Raw genomic sequence first — 21,126 nt, 5'->3', positions numbered from 1 at the left:
AAAATAAAACATTTAAAAAATTTAAAAAAAAAAGGAGTCGATGCTCCTTGGATAACTGGCTACAGCAAGGTAAGTTCAAGATGAACCTAGGACATCTCACACTAAAAAAAATAAAGTAGTACTCAAAAAATCATGGGAATATATCAAAAGTACATAGGAGCCATCTTGAAGATCTTGCTGGCCAAAAATAGAATAAATTTGAGCATCAAAATAAATAAGGATACTAATAACCTTTTGACTAAAAAAATATATAAATCATTCTAATAATAAACAAATGAGGAAGGAAAGGTTTTCTCTTTCAGAATCTCAACTAACACATGTAGAAGGAATCATAGAATTAGGAAAGTATTATTTTGCAACCAACGCTGCAGTAATCAATTCAGGCAAAACTCACTGATGATTGAGCTAAAACTATTTCCCCACATATTATTTATTAATTTTTTAAACATTTTTTTAATGTTTACAGTACTGTTGTACTTTATTTGAGCTTGGGAATTCTTTTTTATTTTTTATTTTTTTAATGTTTATTCATTTTTGAGAGACAGAGACAGCATGAGCAGGGAAGAGGCAGAGAGAGGGAGACACAGAATCTGAAGCAGGCTCCAGGCTCTGAGCTGTCAGCATAGAGCCCGACACAAGGCTTGAACTCACGATCTGTGAGATCATGACCTGAGCCGAAGTCGGATGCTCAACTGACTGAGCCACTCAGGCGCCCCCATTACTTATTAATTTAAAAGAGAAAAATGCTAACTTCATGGTGAAGAAGCCTGACAGATATCACCTACCTAAGTGGTTAATACTGCCAATACTGGGGCAGACTAACATAGAGTGCTTCTTGATGGGCTATACTAGGAAGGCCACAATCCCTTTTATATAACATTCCTGCCCTAAATTCATCATCTGAATCTAATCATGAGAAACATCTGACAAATCCTAAGGTACACTGTACAAAACATGTAGCCTGACTTCAAAAATACGAACATCTGAAAGACAAGGCTGAAGAACCGTGCAAATTAAAGAAGACTAAAAGATAGGACAACTAAATGCCGGGGATTAGATTCTGGATTTTTGTTATAAGGAAATTACGAGGACAACTAGGAAACTATCCATTATGGACTACTGTGTTTAGTTTCTTAGGGCTTCTGTAAAAAAATACCTATGTCTATATCTATGTCTGTATCTATGTCTATGTCTATATCTATATCTATATCTATATCTATATCTATCTATACATCAAGGGACTAGCAGGGCCATGTTCCCTTTGAAACTCTGGACAGAATCTTTTCTTGCCTCCTCCTAGCTTCTGATTATTGCTGGCAATTCTTGAGGTTCCTTGACTTGTGGCTGGACCATTCCAACCTCTGCTTCTGTTGTCACATAGCATTTTCCTCTTCTTATAAGGACACTGGTCATATTGGATTAGGGCCCATCCTAATTTGGTATGAATTCATTTTAACTTGATTATATCTACAACTACCCTATTTCCAGATAAGGTCACATTCACAGGTACTGGGGGTTAGGACTTAAAACTATCTTTTGGGAGAACACAACTCAACCTACAACTGTGTGTTAGATAACTGTTTAATAGTGATGTTAAAGTTTCTGAATTTAATAATTGTACTGTGGTTACATAAGAAAATGTCCCTGTTTTTAGAAAATACACACTGAAGTACTTAAGGGTAATAAGACATGATCTTTCCAACTAACTTTCAAATAGGGGAGTAGGGAGAGTGGGAATACCCACAGGCATATACACAGAGTGGGAATAATAAAATCAAACATAACAAAAGGTTAACAATTGGTAAATCTGGGTGAGGGAGACCTAGATGTTCTTTGTACTGTTCCAGCAACTCTTCTGTAACTTTGAAATTATTTCCCAATATCAAGGTGTTTTGGGTTTTTTAATGTTTACTTATTTTTGAGAGAGAGACAGAGCATGAGCAGGGAAGGGGCTGAGAGAGAGGGAAACAGAATCTGAAGCAGGCTCCAGGCTCTGAGCTGTCAGCACAGAGGCTGATGCAGGGCTCGAACTCATGGACTGGGAGATCATGACCTGAGACGAAGTCAGATGCTGAACCAACTGAGCCACCCAGATGCCCCAACAAGGTTTTATTTCAAACCACACACAAAATAACATCTACAAGTAAGTTTATCGAAAAGCATTTTGAGTCTATATTACAAAAATAAAACTCCTGGACTATAAAGAACCTCATTAAGTGGAAACCTATAACTTTTTTTTTTTTTTTTTTTTTTTTTAAGTATGGGGCTCAATACAGGGCTTGAATCCACCACCCTGAGATTAAGACCTAAGATGAAATCAAGAGTGAGACACTTAAGTCACCCAGACACCCCAGAATCATATAACTTTTTAGATGGTAAGAGTCATAATTAAAAGATGTCCATTCTTCCTAAATAAACCTAAATCATTAACATTATCTAAATCAAAATCACAATGAAGCTCATAAGGACAAGTATATGCATAAAACTAGCTGAGAAACTTTTAGAATTACTAGTAAATTCCAACCTCATTGTTAACAGCACAGGCTATGGAGTTAGAGAGCTGATTACAGTCCTAGCTTGTATGTGAATAAATGTAATTTCTCACAGCCTACATCTTCATCTGTAAAAATACGGATATTAAGAATACTAACTCAGTGTTCACTTTGGCAGCACATATACTAAAATTGGAAAGATACAAAGATTAGCAAAGCCCCCAGATAAGGATGAAATACAAATTTGTGAAGTATTCCATATTTAACAAAAAGAAAGAAAATTATTTCATTAAATAAAATGGCTACATGTCATAATATTTAAGCCAGATTTTTAAAAGAAAAATAGAGTTTTGTGAGAAATGAATTAGTTAAAATATGATAAAATATTTATCATTTTGACTGGAACACAGACAATACTCAACTGAACGAATACTGAACTAGCTGCTGTTCTTGCTGTTGTTATCATGGTCCTCATCATCAAGCTATGTGGTACTAGCATAGGAATAAACAAGCAAATATCTGGAAAAGAAGGAAAGCTCAGAAACAGGCCTTTGAATAAATGAATTTGTGAATGCTCTAAAGGTAGCATTCTGAATCCATGGCAAAAGGATAGATTTAATAAAAAGCACTGGTGAGCTACATCCTGAGGGGGGAAAAAAAAAGAGGGAGAGAATTGGATTCTTATCTCACAACATATATAAATTGCAGAGTTCCAGAGTAAAGAGTTAAATTACTTGCAATCTAGGACAAGACAAAAACCTACAGACAGAATTTTTTAAATGATCATCAGCTGTGGAAAGCATCCTTAAAACACAAAATCCAGAAGTTATAAAAAGGAAGTTATTTTTAATACTTTTTTAAAGGTAAAATGAAAAAATATTAGATGAAAAGACAAGCAAAGATATGGAGAAAGTGTTTGCAACATAGATACAAAGAATATCCATACAATATAAAAATACCTAAAAATCTATAAGAAAAAGAACCCAATAGCAAAATTGTCAAAGGTTATAAACAAGCACTTTACCACATGGAAAAATGCACAGTCACTTTCAATTGAAAAAGCAAATTACAATAATTTTAAGGTATCTTCATTCACACACATAACTAACAAAAATAAAACAAGGTTTGCAGATACTGTGAGATAAACAAACATACTTATATATTCCAGTTCAATCTGCCTTAACAACAGCAACAACAAATATGGAAATACATAACAGGAGCTTTGAACCCGTTACTATCCCTGGCTCTGAATATCATCAAAAAGATAAACAGCAATGCCAATTATGCCATTAGAAGACTTAATTACTAAAAAAAAAAAAAAAAGAAAGAAAGAAAGAAAGAGAGAGAGAGAGAGAGAGAGAGAGAGAGAGAGAAAAGAAAAAGAGACTTAATTACAGAAAAGGGAACATAAAACAGACCCAAAAAAAGGCAGTAGAAAAGGAATCACTGACCTTTACTGCTAGAAAGTAAGCTCATCAGGTCCACCCACTCACCCACAGTAAAGTACCACTAACAGATGACCTAGATACATTTATTTACCCAAACTCAAAGATGGCTCAATAATTCAATAAAGCACTTCTTCTTTATAAGCTTACAATTATTTATAAATGGTAACGTTAATAAACTGTTACAGAATTTTAAACAGGCATCAAAAGCAACTTTCAGTGTCTGCATTTATGAAAATTCACCTTATTTAAGGCATCATTTAGTCAATTTTCTTTTTTTTCTTTTTCAAGATGTCTCCCTGTCTCTGTGATTTCTCTATTAACTGGGGCCCCGATAATATCAGAAATGTCTTTCAGAACCTTCAGACAGAATTCTCCTGGACCTAGAAACTTGAAATCAACTGAAGCTAGATGCCCTCTTACCATCTATTATCTACTTACTTTCTTACTCTCTTTTCTAGCTTTGCTAACTTAAGGAGTATCTTCTTGTTACAGAAGTCAGGAGATAAAAAGAAGACATGCTAGATGTTTCCTGTTATCTATTATTTCAACTTTCCTGGATCTGTGGCTTCCCTTTTAACTTGCAGCTTTGAATTTATTTCTAAGAATCATCTATGTTGTCATTAGTTTTCTTTCTACTAGGCATCAATCATTCTAAAAATCCTATTCATCCTCTAACAATATCCTAAAAGGTTCTTGACCCCCTCTTCTACTTGAGTTCTATTATGAGTTCCTCCTTCTGATCTGAGGGGGAGGGGCACGGAGAGGGGGAGAAAGAGTCTTAAGAAAGCTCCGCAAGGTAGCTCCAGTGAGGAGCCTGATGCAGGACTCAAACTCAGTTCATGACCAGAATCAAAGTCAGATAGTTAACTGACTGAGCCACCCAGGTGCTCAAGTTCTAGTCATTAAAAACAAACAAACAATTAAGACCCATGGCTATGGGGATGGGGAGTAACAAGGTGAGATGGGAGGGGCTTTAGCTCCATCATCATTCCCATCTGCCACTATCCCCACCAAATTCTCTGATATGGCTAATTACTATCTTTTCTCAATCACTAAAAGGACTCCATAAATGCAGACACAATCCACAATTCTCCTGTGACCCCCACCCGCACCCCAAATCAGAGTGCTTCCCAAGCTTTTCATATAAAAAGCTTAGGGCATTTTTAGACTTTTCATTCCTTTAGGTGGTATACTGTCCATCAGAATCTGAAATCATAGACTCTTACTGGTTGTCAAATATGTTTCCTAAAGTCTAGGGCATACATCTTAAAGTCCAGAATTACTTTCCCTGTTACTTTTTAATATAAACCCAAGACAACATGGTCCCTATACCTCTAAAAAATTTTTTCTGTAATTTGCATATCACTTTTTTCTATTGGTCCTAATTAAGTTCAAATAGCTTTATATCTTCCTTTACCACCTAAAACATGAAATTACATTTTTCCAGATGCTCTGCTTACAAAAAACAAGCTTCCAGAGGTGCTGGGATATTTGACTTTTTCCATCATTACCAGTCTGTATCTGTACTAATATTGTTGCCTTAAATTAAGAAGATACCATCTTGGGGCACCTAGCTGGCTGGCTCAGCCAGTAGACATGCAACTCTTGATCTTGGGGTCATGAGGGTATTAGCTAGGCATAGAGCTAACTTAAAAACAAAAAAAGATCATCTTTGTCCACACCTTTCAAATATTCTAACCATGTTTCTATAACCAAATAGTGTATTTCCATACAGATATGTAATCTTTTTAACTAATAGGTACTTTCTCTCCCCTGCTGTGGCAGAGACAACTACCTTCCACCAAAAATTCCTTTTCCCCTTCTAAGGTTGTCAATAGAAGGTAGCCCTGCCAAGGACTATTTTTCTTAGCTCTACTTACAACCAGATACATGCATATGACTCATTTACATCAACATAATGTAGGAGGAACTGATGTGTGCAGAGTTTTTAAGAAGAATGGTTGTTAGAGATATAAAATATTAAAAAAAAGAATCCCTTTATTGTATGTATTTTTCTTACTGGTCTTTAACATTTACCACTCACTGCCAAATCATACTTGCTTCTCCATCGGACTCCAGTACAATGTTTATCTGAATTCGTCCAGAGCACTGATGCCACTAGTCTAGCTTTAGGCCTGCCACTCCAAGGAGTCCGGAGTAAGAAGCATCTGCGGTTACTGTATGAGTTTCCAGTGAGAAGCTATTTGTTGACATTTCTTTTTCCCATGCCCATGGTAAACAAACATTGTTGGCAGACTGTTACACTGTCATACATTTTAAAACATTTAATAAGTGCCTACTAAGGTTCCAGATGCTTGGGGTAACCTCTGTACCAAAACAAAGATTCCTCCCTACCTCCATGGAGCTTATATTCTAGCGGCAGCCACTCACTCCCATCACTTAGTCTTGGCACTACAGTTTAAAACCTATCTGCCAACACACTTATGTAGACTTAATAAACACGGGCAATGATAGAACTGTTGCAGTAATGTGTGAAGGAGTTGTACTGTAGATATTCTATGTGGGATAATAATGCTACAAAATCAAGCCAGCATTCCTATTAGAAAACAATGCTCCAGCTTATTAAAGAGGACAAAGGGTACATTCTTACATACAACTGAAGAAATAAAAGGAAGCCAAAGAAAAAAGGCTTCTAAGGTGGTTAAGGAAATCTGTCAATAGAATCAGACACTGTGGTAAATGAGTAGCAAACAGAATTTCCATTTGGAGTGTTAGATGAGACTTTTGATCCAGAGGTAAAGAATTCATATAACAATAACATTTCTAGGAACAAGCCAGCATGGAAGAATCCCACTGTTTCCTTCAGAAGGAAGTGAAGCTTTGAATGGTTGTTGAGTCTGTACCAAGGTGTAAAAACTGCCATCTTATTGACAGGGAAAATTAGACAGTGTACTCTCTTTCTGCAGAATATCTGAAATGTGATGGAGAACCATTCAGACAATGCAGACCTTCCATCTATTTCTACCAACTCATCTAAGAATAAATGATTTAATTAGTAGAAATAAAAGCAATGTCGCACAATAGAAGTTTGAGCCAGTTTTGAGTCAGAACTCATATTTGAGCATAAACTTAGGGGAGGAGGAGAGACAAGGAAAGAGAAACTGACTATATACACATGTACTCCATATACCCCTTATAAACCCAAACTTACAAAAGGAAAGCATTTGCTACACTTTAGTGTAATACCCATCTTTTGCTGGCTTTGTTCTTTTGACGAATTAAATTTAGATTAAAAAAAAAAAAAAGCTTCACTGGAAAAACATCCAAACACTGTCTCTTTGTTAATCTGGGTTGAACATCTTGTTATAAAAAGATAAAGAATGCTTTGGGATTAGTGTATCAGTTTTCCATTACAAAGCCAAACCTACAAAAGGAAAGCACTTGCTATAGTTTAGTGTATTAGCCCTTTTTTTCCAGCTCATATAATATCTGACCTTGATTCCTATTATGAAATATGTACCACAAAGCTACTTCAATTGAAAAGTATACATGATTGAAAATTCTCAGCCCCAATACAAATGCACAGTTTAAGGGAGAAGGAAAAAGATAAATTCCCCTTTCTTCCATAATGGCTCTTTATACCTAAGGAAGCTGTCTTATTGGAAACAGGCTTATTGTCAGATAAATTCAGTTCTAGTAACCACTAGTCCTGTGACCTCAGCCAATCACATATACTTTCTGATCCTCAGTTTCTTCACATGTAATAAATACCCATCTAATCCACAATGTTTGTGTATTTTGAAAAGGCATTTCAAATATTTAACTGTGACAATGCATATGAACTGCATATGTAGAATAGCATCTGCCATAATACAGGCTTTCTTCCTTCCTTACACATTGCCTATGAGGAGTAAATGGGAGGGAAACAGAAAAAAGGGCAAAAAAGAGGAAATTATAAACTTCCACATTATATCCACTCCTCGTCTTCCCAAGCCCTTTTCTAGTTTCCACATTTTTGTTTCTCATTTCCAATCTTTTGAAACCTTCCCATTCTTCACACTGTCCTATAGGGATAGACTAGGCAGGCTTAGAGTGCCTAGAGCAAGCAGGTGAGAGAAAGCACAGACATTCCTGTACTTAAATTCAGCTTAAGAGCAAGGCTTCACTGAAAGGGTCTTGGCATCCCAATTCGAAACTCGTAACAGTGATTTTTAAATGGTGAAGGGCTGGGAAGGTGTGGAGGGAGGGTAACTCACAAGACAATGAGTTCATTCCCTGTATAATCAGAACATTCAGTAAGCCAAGTATTTCATATGTTCAAAGAGCTCAGATTTAAGAAAACAAACAAAACCTGAAAATCAATCAGAATACATTTACCAATGAAACACTATTATATCTGTTAAATGTTTATACACTCTTAATGGTCTGCCTAGAAATCTAACCAAAAAGGCTAACCTTCCAAGAAAGAATGTTTCCTGAGAAAAGATTTTGATTTTCAAAGACCTAACTGACAAACTTTGGGAACAATCTACTTATAATTTTGGTGGCTTCCCTCCCCCTTTTTATAAGATCTTTGTTGCAAACCTTAAAAAGCTAACCATTTCCTAACACCCATGCTTATCTATTTTATTCTAACTAGTAACTAAACGTGTTAAAGGGAAACATCCAGAACAATTACTCTATGTTTTTGTCAATTAAAAAAAAATAAATGTTTTAATGTTAGTGGTCATGATCATAGTGATCATAGTCATGATTATCTGTTAACTGACATCACATCTATGTGCTTCAATGAATAAAAGTTCTTATCTTTCTAATTTTACTGCAAAATAAGTCGGAAGTGTTGCTTAAAGGACTTATTTTCAAACCTGACTTCTTACAGTAAAACTTCTATATAAATGTTGTGGAACCTGCATCTGTCACACATATCTGTAATAAACTGTCTACAAAATCAAATCAAGTCTTCTGGCCTAGAGAATTAAATCAGTTTACTTGAAGCTAAAAGTATCCATTGCATACGGATCCATTAAAGTTTCAGATGTATCACACACTAATATTATCAAAAACCAGAGAAGTGTTAAACTGGATTATCACATTAAAAAGAACTACCAATCTACAAAATTTACAACAGTCTCATAATCATAGCCAGTCCCATCCAACTGTGAATTCCTAAAAGGCAGTAGTCACACTGCAATCATTTCTATACCACCAAAACCAGCACAGTATTTGTTATACCACAGGTTTAATAAATGGCCACTTGATGAGACAATACAACATTTCCTAGAGAAAAGTCCAGTGCCAAGTCTATGGGTCAGTTTTTTACTATAACCTTTATTTACCTGCTATCTAATTTTATTTCAAATTCTAGATTCTGAAACATTTCCTTAAAATGTTATCAATAGGAAAACTTCAACTGTAACAGAGCCACACATTTATATAAGGCTGAAAGAATAGGCCACTGTCTCTTATTTCAGATGGTGAAGCTGAGGTGCAAGGAATTTACTGAACTGACCAAGGTCAAATAGCTCTTTATTATCAAAAGTGGCATTAAAATCCAAATGGCCTTCTACCTTTTAGTCCTTTCCTTACTACACCATGTTGCCTTCTTTGCTCCTTTTCATATACCTGACAGTTATTATTTATTTTCATGTTTATTTATTTATTGAGAGAAACAGAGAACATGCATGCGCAAGCAGGGGAGAGGCAGAGAAGGAGAGAGAATCTCAAGCAGGCTATACATGGTCAGCACAGGGCCCGATGTGGGGCTCAAGCTCACGAACTGTGAGATCATGGCCTGAGCCGAAATCAAGAGTTGGACACTTATCCAACCGAACCACACAGGAGCCCCGTGACAGTTTTTATTTTTAAAATGCCCTTATCTGTAAAATACTAATTGCCTGAGAACAAATGCAAGAAATAAATAAACTTGGCACAGGACAACTGTAAGTATTAAATTATGTAGCAAAAGACACCAACTTTCTCCACTCCCATTTCTACTTAATGCTAAGAAACGGTAAACTATATTAAAAAATCAGAGAAGTGACTAGCCTCTATAATTAAAGAAAATCTAGAGTTTAATACTGGTAGGAACATAGACTGAAACCACAACAATCTTTCAGTGTTAGTGGTCAGTCCTTTCCTCTCAGTACTTCCTGTCTTCACCCACACCCCCAATAGCAGCAGACAAATCCTATAAACTGCATTCTTTCACATGCATTACATCAAGAAAATCAGGAGATTTTTTCTTTTTGTCCTTGGAAGATATGTACGTGAATGATTATAATACTGTCTCTAGTAACATGATACGACGTCAAATGCATTTTAGAAAAATCTAGGTTTTTCTTTTCTTTTTGGTGGATAGCTTGGGCTTTTTATACTCATTAATACAGTAAAAAACATTTCTTTAGAATAAACCATATTAAAGACTCGCTTAACTTCAACTACAGAGTCTCCAGTTTATCAGAAATATCAAATTGACCTTTAAATTCACATGTCAAAGTATTTATAAACTGTGTTATAAAATCATTTTCTAAAACAAAACTTTGAGTGAAAAAATGTAAAGCATTTGTTTTAATATTAGCATATGAAAAAACACTAAGTTTTATAAAATTTTAGTAGAGGTAGATCTTAAAAACGTGTGTAAAGTCATAAATATACACAGAACCACATCTCTGCATACAATTCAAAATTTATTAAGCATTTATCCTACTAGAAACTGTTTTCAAAGATTCATATAAACCAGTTCCTTGCCATTGTTAGCATGAGGTCAAATATATCATAGTCATGGAAAGAAGTAATTATAATGTAAGGAGAATGTGCTTTCATATTGGAGTTTTGTGGGAGCACAAAGACAGGAGCCAATACACTAGTGTTTTGCTAAGTACATGCCACAACGACAATGTGTACTTGTTCACTTTCAAGAGTACAGTCTTCGGTTAACTCTTCCTTCCTTCTGGTGATACAATTTTGAGTGCTGATTCTCCCAATGCTCCCTATTACCCATCCCAAATTAGCTAACCCCCAACCACCAAGTTCCAAAGCCAGAATTAGAATTAGCAAAAGAAACTGTCTCTGTAATTTTTCTGACAGTCATGGTAAAAGAGAGGACAAGATGCTGCTGCTCTCTGCTTAGCATGTTTATAAAATGAGCAACATTTCAGAAGAAGCAAAATTTGCCTATGGCATCTTCCAGTCTGGGGTTTGCCATATATAGCTGATAACATACCTGCGTTTGTTGAGGTCCATCTTTTTATACCCCAGGAATAAGGAAAGAACAACAGAATAAAGTAGCTAGGGTCTTGCAAAATTCAGCCAGACACAGGGGATATACCATGTGCAACTAGTTGTAGAAATAATCCCTCTTGAAGGTCTTCCACTTCCTGGGAGAAAGCAGGATGTCCAAAGAACGTGCATAGAAACTCTCCTGCCAACACCCAAACAGTAATAGCAGCAGCACTTCTAACTGACACGGTTTAAAGTAGCATGGAGTATATGTTACAAACTCCAGGGAACCTGCAGTCACATATATACACTCAAACAAGGGAAACTGAGGAGCACTGCTATCCTGGGCACTAAGGCTTGTAATTCAGTCCATCAGTATTATCCTGTACTTCGAAATTACAGGATTCTCTCTTTCCTGGAGCGAGCTTCAAGATTTTAAAGAGTAACATCAGGTGAACTCAATCCAGACCAGGATATGTTGCCATCAAGTCTGCTAGTTCCAAGACAACAGTAGTGCTGCCGCAGCCAACGATTCCTTGGCAAAGAGACATGTTAAAATGATACTGGCAGCAGCACCGGCTCTTCTTTTTCACCCTCTGCTGTTACTATAGCTCCTTTTGCTAAATCTGCCTCTGAGTTTAGACAGGAGCTGGATGGTTCATAATCACCCAGCAGCTGCAGCTGAGCAATACTCAGCCTAATTGTGGCGCTGGAGCAGCTGAGAGGAAGAAAAGCGGTAATACATACCCTACCATAGCCACACACAAACTGCTGTACACACTACCAATAAGCTACCAAGATACTTTAATAGGAGCAGGTTATTTCCTTTAAAGAAAAGCTGTTGTACTTCCCTGAAGAACTCTGGATTTGTATTAGAGATCTGTTTAAATGTGTGTGAACTGAAGGTGACCTAAGCCATGTAGAGCTCTGAACAATGGAAGATCTTAACTAAAACTTCCTGTAAATATTCATATAACAAAGCCAGCGCCACAAACATCACCTTTACAGCATGACTGAAAGTTCCTGTGATATATGAAACTGATGCAGATGTGATCTCTTCTTTAATTCTACATTATAACAATGCAAACCACAAAGCAACAAAATCAACAACTAAAACAGCAAGCCATTACATAAAGCAAGTAGCATAATATAATCATTCTGAGCATTTCTGAAACTCAAACACCATACTGTCACTTGCTTTCTTGCAAAACATACCATTCTGAAAAAAAAAGGAAAAAAAACCATACTCTTCTGTTAGGTGCCATATGGCACATCTTCATAAAGCTTAAGTAAACGAAAACTTAGTTTATGCTGAGAATTTCATGACATCCTTAAGAATATCAAAACTAAGGGATAAATTGCTGATCTAAGGAATTACTATTACAGAAAACAGAAAATGATTAAAAGTCAAGACATTACTTTGATGTGACAGTTTTGTCATTTACAAAACTTTATGACAAATAAGTTACATTATATATTTGATAACAATAGTATCCATTAGTTTAATAAACATTTGAGTACCTACTGTTTACCACGTATATAAGCTAAAGAGGATTTAAAATTAGTAAAATCTGGTTTCTTCCCTCAAAATATTAACATAATTAATAGTTATTTATATGTCAAGTAGTTACATACACTAGGTGGAATATGACAATTATGACTTAATAAGCTAATCTTGTTTGCAAAGGGCAGCCCAGGAGATGTTCTAAAGTCAGCCACTAAATGTTAAGTTCTTTACCCAAGCACCTTGTATAGTACATAACACACAGGCTTCTTAAAAAAAAAAAAAAAAAAAAAAAAAAAAAAAATTATGTAAACTAAAACAGATACAGAAAAGCACAGAAGAAATGTATGGCTTAGTGAATAACTAAGTGAATGACTAAGGCCAACACCCTTGCAACCACCGCAAGGTTAAAACTTTGTCACCACTTCAGAAGCTGGGTCCCAATCACAACATTCTCCCTCTTCTCTTTACGTTTATAGAAATCATTTCCTTTCAGGGTTTTTTTTTTTTTTTTTAAATATAGTTTTATTTCCCAAGTTTGCATTCCCAGGCAGCAAAGCTTAGTATAACTGCTTTCAAATTTTTTGGCAGTAGGCTTTTTTTAAATTGAAGTATAACTGATAATACAGTATCCTTACTAGTTTCAATTGTACATAATAGTGATTTGATATTTTTATACATTATGAAACAATCCCCCCTCCATAAGTTGTTACCATTTGTCATCACACAAAATTATTACAATATTACTGACAATATTCTCTATGCTGTACCTTACATTCCCATGACTTATTTTGTAACTGGAAGTTTGTATCTCTTTTAAATATAATGCTAATAGGAACTAATAAATGATGCCTACAGTGAACATTAAATTGAGAGTTAAATGTGCTTATAAAGTAAAATTACTCACATTAACAAATTATTTACTGCCTAAAAGGATGCAAATGTGGACTTTGTATAAACAAATCGTACACCATGGGTCGGTAATATTTCAGTTATACTGGACCACCGCTATCCTTTTAGAATATTTGTTCTTTTAGCATTACATATCATGAAGGAGATTTATTTGCGTGGATGTTGATTTTCAGCTTGCGAATTTCCTGAATTAAAAAAAAACAAACAAACCTGAAGCCATGTATTAATATTATACTTCAGCCGTAAGACAAATTCCACCTATCCCAGGAAGACAGGTCAAAGCCGTAATTTCACTTTCGGTTGAATAGAAAGGAGTCAGTTTTGTGGTTTATGAAGTCAGCAAAAACATACTGCAAAATTAAAGCTATTATAGTAGCTTAACATGATGGTAGTTACAGCAGAGTACACATTTTAAGAGTCCTTTTATCTTTTATTCTGAAAACATGGATCTGAACTGTCTTGTATTCAGATCCAGATCAAAGGTAATTGTTTTGTTTTTCAAATTCAGGACCCTATGAATTGTCAACCAGCATTCAAAATCTCCACAGAGGTTTAGGTAATGTCCAAATTTTAAAATAACTAAACTTCCTTAAGTCAACTACCACAGGGGTCTCACATATTAGTAAAACAAAACATATGTATGGCTTAGTGAAATACGACTTTCTTACAGAATATATGAAAATCCTATATGGATACACAAAAGGTCCTCATTCTATTACAAGATGCTCCTTCATTAACTGCCCATTCAAAATGTTTTTTGTCCACTGTGTGCCACTGCCCTAGTTAAGACAGATTTACCAGGTGCTATGCCAGTAAGTGCCTACAGTCACATGTACACATTTAGTAATATTTTCCTTACGTGTAATTTAACTTTAGAATTTTTACAGGATGGTTTAGATATATACAGAATTATCGAGATATTTTTAGCACTGTAATCCTACAGTTACAAGGACACACATATACTACAATCATATGCATGTACATGTGAAGCCATGTATGTGAAAGCACACCATGAAACACACCAATGCATGAACATAAAGTTGTGATTGCATTAGACTTCTCATCTTTATTTTAATAATTTACAAATTGTTAGACCGTATGTTATGCCATGCGTATTAATTACGCAGAAAATAAATGAACCAAATCGGAACTACGTCGTGTCCCACTCACTACAACACAAAAATCAAAGCAGTCCCTCCACAGGACTCGATTTTCTACTCCCCACAAACCACAAATTAAAGCAATCCCTACATCGGACTTGATTTTCCACTCACTGCAAAACAAAATTAAAGAAGTCCCTACATCGGAGTTGGTTTTCGAAGAGCTTCTTAAAACAACGCTGCCCCATGCCCAATGAAGCAAAAGCTGGAAGCAATTACCAAGAAAAACACACTTTAAAACAAAATTTTCTGTAACATGTGGACAGAGAACCGAACCAAATGGGAGACGGAGGGCCACAATACTGTAAAAGTGGATGCTGAATGGCATACTTCCCAACCCCCAACCCAAAACAAAGGAAAACTTTAACATGTTGCGGTTTTCAATCAAACCAAGTAAAGCGAGAGGCTCACCCACTCGCCCCCCCCCCCCCCCCCACGTCCGCTCTCCCGGCACAGTTGCCACCCGGCGTCAGCCACATGTAGACCCTCAAGCTCTGGGACCGAAAGGGGCCGCTGCCCTCTTCCCTCACTCCGGCAGGGAGAGCCAAAATTAACCTAGCCCCCAGGCAGGAGTGGGAGGTTCCCTACTGCCCCAAGGACCTTAAGTCGGACTTGGGCGGGACCGGGAAGGACTGGACGGGGCGGAGACCGAGTCAGGGGGCAGGCAGGTAGCGCCGGGAAGGAGACACGCCCGCCGGGTGAGCCGGGGGAGGGGAGAAGTTTCTCCTCAACTTCCCAACTCGGAGCCTGCGGGGGCGGGGAGCGCGGGCGCCTTCGGGCGCTGGCGGGCGCCGGGGCCTAGCGCTGCCCGGGCCGGGGTCGGCCGCCTCCGCCCGCGGGGCCCCGCCGGGTCCTTACCTGCCGTCCAGCCGCGCTCGCATGAGTCGCTGCTGCCGCAGCTCGGGGTGGCGGGGAGGGGGCGGCGGGCGGAGGCGAGGCCCGCGGGGCCCTCTCCCTCCTCCACCTCCGCGTCCCAGGAGCCCCGCTGCAGCGACGACGGCACAGCCGCCCCGCACTCGTTACTTCAGGAGGAGGGAATTCCCGGGCTCCCCCACCCCTCGGCCTCACTCTCCACCTCCACTCAGCTCGGCGCCCGCCCTCGCTCCCGGCTCCGCCCCTCCTCGGCGGGGGCGGAGCCGGGGGCGAGGGCGGGGAGGCTGCGGCTACCTGCGCGCGCGGCCGTCCTGCTCACCGGATCTCGCGCCGCGCCCGCCCGAGTTGGAGCGCCCCCCCGCCTTCCGGCGCCGCGGCGCGCTCCGCGGGATGCGGGGCCGTCCCTCCGCAGTCCCCGTCGGCTGCTAGTCCAAGTCACTCCTCCGGACCCAACATGGCGGCGGGGTCCGGGGCGGATTCCCGAGGAGGCACAGCTGAGGGGGCGTGAGGAGGAGGCGCTTCTTGCACGCGAAGAGCGGACCCACAGCGCCCCCTCCCCTTCCGCGGACCCTTCGGCCGCGCACTCCCCTGCCCCGGGAGCTGGAGTGAGGGGCACAGCTTCCGCCTCCTCAGCCCTTCTCGGTTCCCTTCGCCCCGTTCTAGTCCTGCCGAGGGCTTTGGGGCTTTGTTTGTTTTTGTGGGGAGGGCAGGGTTGAGTTATTGTGGTTGACTGTTTGCTTTTTAGTACCGTGCTTCCGCACTCTTTTGTCACTGATAGTAAAATCTCAGCCCATCCGCGTGAGCCGGAGGTGGGGGGGGGGGGGGGGGGGCGCGTTTCTAACGCTCTCATCACCCTCCTCTTGATCGCCGTCCAAAAACGCTCGCGTCTGGCCTCCTTCCGAGCCAGGGATCCTGTCCCAACCCCTGGAGCTTCCTGTTGACTGTTGGTCGAACCAGCCTTGCCGGGAGGGGGAACCGAAGCCGAGTTCTTTTGGCGATTCTCCCAGGAATGGTGACCTTGGCTTATCTAGGGACAACGTATTTTTATATGATCCCGGCAACTTCCCAGTGAGGTATAGGTATTAGTATCCTGTTTGACAACTGTGGAAACTGAGGCTGCGACCCTGAAAGTGGAGCATAGTGGAACTAGAATTCTTCAAATACAAGCACCTTTCTTGTATGCCTTGTAGCCAGTCGCTGAAGAAGGGAAAGGATCCAGAAGGAGTTGGGAATAAAGATAAGAGTTAGTCAGTGTTGGAATAGGCTGAATCTTGAGGCTCTTCTGCTAAAATCACATATGCCCTATCAGACTTGTAGATTAACTTCCTCTCTGTGTTTCCTCTTTGGTGGGGATATCAGAACAGTAATGTGGGTCTGTTGGTTTCCTTTGTGGTTTTCAGCAAAATTCAGAATCATCTTTGACAAATGCGAAATGGTACAATCATATGTGTCAGTATTCTGGTATTCTAGTAACTTAGGAAATGCACATAAAGGTTTGAAAATCTTTTTTCTTCAGCTTGCTAAGTGAGCCAAAGGTAGGGATAGGCATTCACATTAACAAAAAGGTACACATAATATGGGATGGTACTTTATTTGATTTAGCTACTAACACTTCATTTGTTCTTCACTGTATTTGAGTTTAAACGTTTTCATGTTCTTCACTGTATTTGAGTTTAAACGTTTTCATGTAGATTTATATTCAGCTTTTTTTTAACTAGAAAATAAATTTTTGAGCTGTTACTTTTCTAAACTTCTAGATTAAATACAGATAATATTTTTGTTGTCCTAAACGTTCAGCCTCAAAAACTGAACTCTGAAATCCTAGTTTTCCCCAGTATAAGGGATGAGGTGGCTTTGAAGATGCTCTGTAAAGAGTTTCAAAGGTGGGAAAGGATGTCAAAATCCCCTAGGTGTTATATTAACTTATCAATGAGTCTCCTTCTATTCACCCTCATTTTGATTCTTTTTGTTACCTCATTCCCTGTTTTCTCTTTTGGAATGTTAATCTACATTATCCAGTTTTAGTCTGTAAATAACCTGGAGACTTCAATCTTACTTAGACTCAATGACTCACTTATTTCCAAGAATATTTAAAAAAACAACAAACCAAAACCAACAACAAAATGCCAACCAAAAACCACCACAACTACCACCAACAGAAGTGAGAAAGAGAATCTCTAAAGTCTTGATGAGTTTGGTACAATAGAAATTGCTTTTAAGTGCAAATCTGTTCATTCAAGATACACACAAATGACATGCACCCTTTGTCGCTCCCACACAGCACAGAGGTCTGGTATGTATGTGTTAAGGAGTGATAAGGGTTTTGGAATCCCTGGGAGAGTCTGCTGGTTGAGGAGGTTAGGGGAATGCTTGAAACAAAAGAAATGACATATGTTGAGTCCCTACAGAAGTGAAATGTATCATTTATTCAAGTTAATTAATGCTTACTGAATGTTCTGACTGAAAGTTTAAAAGATTCAAGGTTTAGCTGGGGCACATTCGATCTCACCCTGGGACATGTGATTTTGCCAGAAAATGTTTGTGTTTAGGATAAATCTACCTGCGGCTGCTCCTGTCACAGGCTGTGATGATTTTCTTTTCCTGATAACGAGAAAGCCTGCAGCCCTACACAGGGTGCATGCACTCCTCTGTGTTCTCTAACCATCCCACTACAACGCCCCCTCAAAATGCCTTCTACTAGACTTGTGCTAACCACTCAAAGCCTGGATCTCCTCATGTCCACTCGATGTCTGAAGTTATCTACACCAGTTTAGCCTGGCAAAAACTGGCGCTAAGCCCAATAAGGAAGAATATGAGGATCCCTCTAAACAAAGATCTGGAAATCAGGCAGATGGAAAGTATTCATCATTGAATGCTAGGCTCGTTGTGCCAAGCTTGGGGAGAAGTGCAGTAACCCATCAATTTCTCCTGATGCCTTCATTGCCTCAAGGACTGGTGCTTGTGTATTATACTTTTTACTTCCCCTTAATTGGGCAAGGTCTAAGAGAACTAATTCATTGGATGTGTACAGATACATCCTACAATGAATAGATGTAACAAATGCCAATCTTCTATAAGCTTCAGCAAATCTAGCTCATCTTGTTGCTCTGTTTTGTTCTTTCCAGCTTCTAAACTTTTTGGCTACCTGGTCTAAAATATTAGAATTACACCTTGTGCCTGGTGTGCCTCCCCAGCTCCAGGACTATTTTTTGGAAGTTTAGTCTTTGGATTGGAATTTACTTTGGGGTTTGTTTCTCAAATTTACATTCTTTCTAGTGCTCCTGCAGGTTGGTCCCAGGCCTGTTGCATCTAGCAAAAAAACCCCTAATTTCTGCTCCAGCTCCTCCTGGTACCCACTCTACCTACTCCTGGGTACCTTTACCTATACTTTAAACTTTCACACTCTCAACTTGGTTCTGTGACGACACTTTCTAAATTGGATGGTGCATGACATCTTCTCACATGCCCTCTGCCTAGCAGAATGTAGCATGAGGTGGAAACCTTTTAAGGGTATTTTGTTTTTTTAAGTTTACTTATTTTGAAGAGCAGAGAGAGAGGGAGTGAGAGAATCCCAAGCAGGCTCTGCACTGTCAGCACAGAGCCCTAAATGGGACTCAAACCCAGGAACCATGAGATCATGACCTGAGCTGAAATCAAGAGTAGGATGCTTAGGGGCGTTTGGGTGGCTCCGTCAGTTGTGTCCAACTTTGGCTCAGGTCATGATCTCTAGGTTTGTGGGTTAGAGCCCTGCGTTGGACTCTGTGCTGACGGCTCAGAGCCTGGAGCCGGTTTGGATTCTGTATGTCTCTCTCTCTGCCCCTCCCCCACTCACACTGTGTCTCTTTAGGTCTCTCAAAAATGAATAAACATTTAAAAAAAAAGAGGAGGATGCTTAACTGACTGAGCCATCCAGGCGCCTCTTGATGTTATTGTTTAACTCAAGTTCTTTTTCTCTGAGAACCAATCCTCTACCAATAGCTGGAGTGTAGCCCTGTGATCCAAGTACTACTATTCACAGGCTTCAGCTTCTAATTTGAAATTTTGAGTGACACAAAGGTGACTCAGCAATTATTCATGGTGGCTGTGGTGCTGAGACTCCAGTGGCAGAGGATAGATGTCTAGGGGAAGGAGAGTCCAGTAGCAGTAGGCAAGAGTCTAATGCTTCCTAAGCAGACCATCCCTAAGTCAGGACCTGGACTCCCCCACCTTCCTTAGCTCCTGCCTGAGTGTGCTCCACCGGTCTTCCTGTCCCTTCTCTGAACTTCCAAAATTAAAATCTCTTTCTGCTTAAATTAAGTACAGACTTCTGTTCTTTGCAAATGAAAACCACTACTTAGTTCCTGCTACTTCTTTGTGCTACTGGCAGGAAACTCAAGCACTGTAAGGGAAACATCTCCTGTCTCATGCACATAATGGGGGTGGTCAAGGGATGCAGGTACTGTTTTCAGAGAGAGAATGAAGTAGATAGATGCATGGTGAAAAGCAGGCAAAAGATATTAGAGGACCCCAATGCAGACTCGAGTTGCCTTAAGCCACATGTAAGACCCCAAACCTAGAATAGACCTGGCAAATGAGTCTCTCTCCTGCAGGCCCAGGGCAGTCATTGTTCTCAGATCACAACATAGTAGACTCTTCTTCCCAGAGCCCTAACTCCCATCCTCTAAATCCTCGACACAACAAGTCAGGCAGCAAACACCTGATATTGGTGTCAGATGCTGAAACTCATTTGATATCTCTGTCCTACAGGCTTGTAATTTCCTCCCAAGATCTATATTTGCAATTCCTAGCCATTACCAAGTGTTTGGCCTTTACTTTTCTGATACATTAAGCTGGTGTGTGGTCATAATATGTCAGTGTCTCTGACATTGAGTTTAAGCACTACTAAAATTGCTACCAGATTGCTACATCCTGGAAATCTTTACAAATGGGTTATGAAAAGTAGAACATAACTTTGCTTGAAGGCAAGAAGTTAAAGTTAGAATGTTTACCTACATCAAAGGTTTGGAAAAGAAACTATAAATCAGGCATGCTCTTATCTTGTAAGTTAACTGACATCAGATTATAAAACATAAAGGGCTGGTTATTTGGGGACTTGTTATTGTTCAATATTTTATAAGCTAACATTGTGGTTGGCATTTTTTTAAAAATATGTTGAGAATAAATCTATGCTTTTAAAAACCTTTAATATCCTTTTTAAAACAAAATCTTTTTATATTTTCAGTGCTATAGATAATTATTTTTCACATTTGTGAAAAGTAAATTATATCTGAGCAAATTAAAATCTGACCAGGGGTGCCTGTGTGGCTCAGTCTGTTAAGTGTCCAACTTTGGCTCAGGTCATGATCTCGCAGTTTGTGAGTTCCAGCCTGGCGTCAGGCTCTGTGCTGACAGCTCAGAGGCTGGAGCCTGTTTCTTTTTTTTTTTAATTTGTTTTTTTTTTACATTTGTTTATTTTTGATAGAGACAGAGCACAAGTGGGGGAGGGGCAAAGAGAGGGAGACACAGAATCTGAAGCAGGCTCCAGGCCCTGAGCTGTCAGCACAGAACCTGATGCGAGG

At 39.2% G+C, this 21,126-nt stretch overlaps 1 protein-coding gene and 1 non-coding gene across 4 annotated transcripts in view; one reads left to right on the top strand and one right to left on the bottom strand.

Moving 5' to 3' along the window:
* The window catches only part of YES1 (YES proto-oncogene 1, Src family tyrosine kinase), a 67,306-nt gene extending 51,249 nt beyond the window's left edge, over window positions 1–16,057 (bottom strand). The window contains exon 1 of one of the 3 annotated variants that reach the window (XM_019418347.2): window positions 15,888–16,057. The gene's annotated coding sequence lies outside the window, so the exon portion shown is untranslated. Of the gene's footprint in view, window positions 1–13,530; window positions 13,653–15,553; window positions 15,794–15,887 lie in introns of those variants that run through there. The other 2 variants (XM_019418346.2, XM_019418348.2) reach the window with 2 other exon arrangements.
* On the top strand, window positions 2,655–2,758 carry LOC128777193 (U6 spliceosomal RNA). Its single transcript, XR_008422377.1, has one exon. It is a non-coding gene; the product is annotated as a U6 spliceosomal RNA (small nuclear RNA).
* Window positions 16,058–21,126: the final 5,069 nt, after the last annotated feature.

Source organism: Panthera pardus, unplaced genomic scaffold (genome assembly GCF_024362965.1).
Source record: "Panthera pardus isolate Hobbes unplaced genomic scaffold, ASM2436296v1 HiC_scaffold_15, whole genome shotgun sequence".
NCBI classification, from domain to species: domain Eukaryota; kingdom Metazoa; phylum Chordata; class Mammalia; order Carnivora; family Felidae; genus Panthera; species Panthera pardus.
This window is presented reverse-complemented; position numbering and strand designations above follow the sequence as displayed.